The following is a 6,298-nucleotide window of genomic DNA, read 5'->3' on the forward strand; positions in this document are numbered from 1 at the left end:
CCTGCACCGCCCTGCCTCGGGTGCCCACCGGTGCAGGGGCACGGCCCCTGGCCCAGCACAGCCTGGCTCGGCTGCCCAGGGAAGCCCCTGCCCCACGTACAGCCCTGCCAGGCTTCTGGCCTGCGGAGCCATTAAGTGGGAGAGCAGGCCACACCTTGCTTCATTTCGTTCCTGTGAGAGGTGGACATAGGCTGACAGGAGCCATTGCCTTCTCCCAGGATAGACACCTCAGAAGACATATAACCCGAGCCGCACGTTCCCTTCGGACGTTTGAGCTGGTTGGTGTGGTTTACGCCTGGGGAGGCCCGGGAGGAGGGAGGCCCCAGCAGTGGAGGGGAAGGGGACGTGGCCCGACACGAGCGATGGCAGCAGCAGCAGCACCCAGGAGGACGCTGCGCCTCTGAACTGCGTCCTGTGCCGGCCTGCTCTGCTCGGGATCCCACCGGCAACAAAAGCCTCCCTTTGTCTGAGGTGGTGAGGCACTAAGGTAACAAACTTGATGATGGATGATAAAGGACTAAACATGTGCTAGTACAGCCAGCGCTGCCAGCTCCACCTATTACACAGTTCTGCTATATATTCCTGTGAGAGCAGAAAACCTCTGAAATTACATTAATTTCACGGAAAATGTATGGAAATATCATCAGTGATTCCCAGGCTTGCAGGATTCATTTAAAATGACTAAGAAAGACTTTTCCCTGTTGTTGTTTTTTTCCTGAGGACAAATGTCAGTGTCAGTTAGAGTCATCATAAATACAAGTATTAATCGCAGATGCTTGTATGCCAAGAGCAGATGAATAAAAATGGATTTGCTGAGTGCTGGAAGCAGAACTAACAGATGTGTAAATTACTTTCGAAATTTTCATTCTACTTTAAAGCAGAAATATTTATTTTAATACTTTCTGCATTGGCTGAATCATATTTGGCACAGAGCAGTGTGTCTGGGCGGGTGCTGGCAGCAAGGATCCCTGCAGCTGCACCCAGCCCCAAAGCTTGGGGCTGGTGAGAATCCTCTAAGCATGCAGCAGAGCCTCCAGCCCCCAAGGTGTCACTGCACAGGACCTGTCTTCCCACTCACCTCCTTCCCAAACGATGACTGTTCATGAGGATGCAACATCTTCCTCAGGTGACTGTGGGGATTGGCGTGGCTGCACAGCTTCAGTGAGCACAGGCTGCGGACGCTGGGCGGTGTCCACCAAGAGGCCCGGTGTTCCCAGTGCTGCCTTACCCTTAGCCTTAGCTGTGGGGTATGTTGCATGACCTGAGAGAGGGGACAGAGGAGCTGTGCATGTGGCCAGGGACACAAGGCAAGGAGGGACAGAAGTTGTGGTGGGTTGGTGGGTGCCTTGCTTGTGCTCACACCTTCCCACGCTGCCATTGGCAATGCACAGGGCTCTGTTTTATGTAGAGAGGCAGTCAGTGTTGCGGGGGGCACATCAGCATGTGCAAGGACAGGGATACTACACTTCTAGGTGGTGAAATCCCAGTGATTGCAAACTCCAGGCTCTACTTAGCTTCACTGGATTAAGGACAGCATTCTCCCCTAACAGCCTTCATGAAGGATGCTGCCACCTCAAGCAGAAGTGTCAGAAGAAAGCTGGAAGGGAACATTCTCAAAATAATTTTTCAAAGACCAAATTTTTCCCCAGTCCAATTTAACCCCTGACAGCACAGAGACAAATCTCAAAATTACTCATCCAGAGAGACAAAGCTTGAGTCTCTGGAATATATGGCTATGAAGATAGATCAAAAGGAGCTGTAAGAAAGGCTGGGAGTAAGTTTCTTTCACCTGATTGAGTTTCCTAATAACAACGAAGAGGAGAATAACAACAACAATTCAGGTGGAAAGAGAAGATTTTATTAATCTTTTCCTGAGCTTGTCTGGAAAACTTACTCATAGCATCAGTAATAAAACAGAAAGAAATGTAATTGAATCAGCTATAGGGCAGGACTTTCAGGGGTAAATAATCCAGCTGCAATGTCCCAGCATCATAAAAGACACATGAACTTTATCTGTGCCTTGCTCTAAGTGAACTTTCAGGCAGAACAGCCAACCCTGTGTACAGAGGAAACTCAGCAGTGCTACACTCCCATCTCAGCTGCACCAGTGTGCTGCTGTTGCGGCAGGCAGAGCAAGGAGGTGGTTTCTGGTTGTGCTGGCGGGTCTTTGCAGAGACCATGGTCAGGGAGGAGCAGTGGCCATGCATTTCACTGCAGCAGGAGGAGCTTCTGGATAGGGGCACCTCATTAGGCATGCATGGGGTCCCACCTGAGATGCACTCAAAGCTCAGTGAAGACAGTCAGATTGAACTCCCCATTTCACAGGTGCCTCTCCCACAGACAACAGATCCTGAGTATGTGACAGGACCTGTGCAAACAGAAATCATTTGGGCTCTGCTCAATGGCCAGTCCCATTCCAAGTGTCTAAGAACTGGAAGGCTGAGGCTTTTCAACTGGGAGTGCCACCTAATAGCTTCATGGGGTGTCTAAATTCCCTACAGGAGATGTTGGATCTCTTTAGAAGGACATGTCCACCAGCCAGAAGGTAGATCATCCTGAAACTAAGGCTGTAATGCTCAACATGCACCTGCTCCAGAGAAACCACTGGGAATGGTGAGGACAGTACTGTCATGTGCAAACACAAGCATGACTACATCATGTTAGAACAAAGCCCTCATCCATCCACACTGTGTTTTCTGCACATAGATGAATTAATTACACCTGATGGTGTGTCATTGCCCAGCTCTATGATGAGGAACACAGGTGACCAGCTGAACGGTATCTCCATCTCCCCAGTAATGTCAAGAACTAACATCAGTGGATCCCAAAGATAGACTTCCAGACAAGGCAAAAGTACAGTAACCCAAGGGGTTGTTGACCTAGCAATGAACTCAAGATACTCACAGGACAATCAGGCACTGATCCTGCATGGAACAAGCAGCAACTGATTGCACAAAAGGTAGTAACTGATTAGCCCACCACTTAACATGGGTGATTTGCTTGGCCAACACAGCTGTACTGTAACATATCTAAACCCTGCCTTCCACAACATCGGAGTCCCCCAGCATCAGGCTGGGGGACCGCATGCATGTTGCTTAAGATAAACCTTTTTAATTCTATGCCTTGACTGTGTCTCTCTCGGTTGGCAGTGGACTCCCATGGTACAAGTGTGGTTTTGAGTCCCACCAGAAAACAAGGTGGACTGGTGGGTTCGAGTCCCACTAGAGGGAGGTGGGTTTGAGTCCTACCAGAACTCCTTTGACAGTTTGGCTCAAAACGTCAGAGGTCAGAGCAGCGCAGCCTGCCTGCTGCATTTGCTTCCTGGTCTGGAGTGCTAGGGGCACAGGGCAGCCCAGAAAATTTGTTTTGAAAGGGAAACAAATATGATGGGTGTTTCTGCAGAGCTCAGACCTCAGTGGAGGCATCGTTCCCCTCTTCTCCCTCATGCACTCTGACCTGAGCTCTGGACAGGGGCAAAGGCAGCTACCCAGATAAGTGTGAAGGGACAGCTGCAGCATGGAGAACCAGCAGCTCTTTGAACATCAGCCAGCGCCAGCAGCTTCGTTCCCACCAGTGCAGCAGCCTGTCCCAAGGATAATGTGAAACAGCAGGAAAGGACAGTAGGCAGTGGAAAATTTCACTATGCACTTTCGCAGTCAGATGTGTTCACTAGTTCTTTTGTTCCCATCTGGAACACTTAGCTGGAAAATGTGATCATCCATTATTTAGTTAGTAGGTGGAAATTAGTGCATAATCTAACTTTATTATTTTCATAATTTCTTTATCTTTCTTGTTTTAATCATTGCAGCCTAAAGCATGATGTTATTATTAATAATTCCAATATCCAATTTATATCCCCATTTTATATGCTAAATGTAAACTACAGACAGAAAAATACATAGACAAGCCTTTCTATGAGGCAAATATCCTGGAAAAAGTATAACCAACCAAATTCTATCCCAGAACATTTCTACCAGTTATATCTGCTGCATCATGCAAAATAGACACCTTCTTCTCAGTATGTCACACGGCACCATGACAGAACACTGGCCTGGCAGCACAGCACTGTTCCTTTGTGCATCTCAGTCATCGTGCCAGCAGTCACTGGCCAGAGTGCATCACAAGAGGATCAGACATACAGAGGCACATTGGCACATGTCTTTGGAAGCACATAAGCTCCTAATTACTGTTCATTGTTCTGGTTTCCAAATATTATTTGCTTCAGTCTCACAATGATTGATAATTTGATGATTACCACTTCACTTGTTTAGAAAATACAAGGCTAATTAGAAATGTATGTTGAACGTTGGTTTAAAAAATCATACTAGTAACAAAAGTTCAGTATTCAGGGAAGAACTAGTAAGATCTGGAAAATACGGTGCATTGACTGTTAAAATAGCTGACTGTGATGTAATACCTCATATTTATGGCTCTGATGTAATGGCTATGGTGTAATACACTTCTTAGCAAATTCTTTTTTGCAATTGTGTTAGCCTTCTGTGCATTTCAGTATAGTCAAAAACAACATGAAGTTTTTATACCTGCTTTGCAAAAATGCCAGAGCTCCCATATTAATGCCACTGCATTTTAGCTTTAATTAAATGGTTTTACCTCATGGCTTGCTTATGTCATGTTCTGTCCCCAGCTGATAAACAGTAATCAACACACATACTCCTCTGATTGCTTTTCTGTAAGACACTCAGAAGCCAAAGGCTCCTGTCTCCATGCCAGCCTTGCCTTGTCTGTGATCTGAGATCATTTGCTGCTCTGTACATCACCCTCTATCTCAGCCGCTGACGCTCTGTCTGGTATTCAAAAGAAAGAAAGGGATCACACAAATGTGCAAAAATGATGTTGCATCCTCTTGCAAAGATGCAAGTGAACACTGTTGGGGTAGGTGGGAGAGTTTGCACAGGCTCATTGCTCTAGACGTTTTCTTGCATCAGTCCCATGGGCTGTCCACCTGGTACCTGCCCCCTACAATGCATAAGAGAAAAACCTAAATGTTACTGAGAAGTGCACTCACATCCAGTCTTTTTACTGTCATAAAAGGGCCTGAAGTCGCTGCTGACATCTGCCTTCAGTGGCCTGTAAATGTTTAATGTAGAGAAAAATTCAGCTGCTAAACACTAGTAAACAAGAATAAATAGCTTTAATTGCTATCATGCTCTATCTGCTGCAAAACACACCAGAATACACATGTTCTGTGTTCAGTGGTTGACACATGCTTGAAAATTAATTTTAAAGACAGCCAAAAGAGGAAAAACTTGTTTCTTTCTGAGCACACTAATTGACAGGATGATTAATTGTTTGTTACCTGGGTTCAAAAGTAGAGGAACATCCAGCAAAAGGTAAGCAACTCTTATTATACTTGCAGTTCATATTTTTCAAATGTTTTCCTATAGACAAAGGAAAATATATTAGTATTATTAATTTATCTTCTCCTCAATGGGGCCTTGCCATGTTAGTGGCTACAGTTTGTCAACGTTTGTAATAATAATTTAAAGAAATGAAGAGCTGTTTTCCCCATCCCTCCAAAAATTGCAATAATTTATTACTTCTCAATCAGTAAGCTGGTTTCATATAGTGCTTTTTAATTTCAGCATCAGACAGAAAGCAGTTGAGAAGGCCACAAGCAGTCCAGAAAGCTGTCAGACCATGCAGGGACACCTCTGGTTCCACAAGGTGAGGATGCTGTGGGAGCTCTTCTCCATCATTAGCAAGAGGTGGTTTTCAGGCTTCCGTTTTCTAACTTGGGCTTTAAGTAGGAGAAAATTCAGGTGAAATTTGATGAGTAATCTCACCTGGGGGAAAAGATGGACACAGTGATAGAGTATGTTGGCAATTGCAAACTATTTTGTTTTTCTGGGATAAATCCAGGGGGGACCTGGCTGCCATAAAACAAACAAGGGAAGGTGCTTTCCATTCATTTCCAGACTGGTGGGGAGAGCAGCTACCAGCTGACAGGGAAAGTGGGACTGGACCAAGTCCTGAGCTCAGAAAGGAAGTTTTTCCCAAATGCTTCAGCCCTAGCCCTGTGTGTCCTGGTGCATGGGCAGGGCATGTGCTGTGCTCCATCCCACGTCACCCAGGGCACGGCAGCCCCTCCACAGCATGCAGCTGCCTGCAAAGCTCAGTCCATGTGTCTTCCCAGGCACAGGTGTGACCAATCTTGCACTTGGAGGATGCTGTCCTTAAAGACCTGCCAGTTTCCTCAGTTTCTTGCCCTTCAGAGCTACCTGCTTGTGCTTTCCTACAGTACAGGGCTGTACTCTGTGACTTCCCTTCCTGCGGGAGC

Source organism: Buteo buteo, chromosome 6 (genome assembly GCF_964188355.1).
Source record: "Buteo buteo chromosome 6, bButBut1.hap1.1, whole genome shotgun sequence".
In the NCBI taxonomy this organism is placed as follows: domain Eukaryota; kingdom Metazoa; phylum Chordata; class Aves; order Accipitriformes; family Accipitridae; genus Buteo; species Buteo buteo.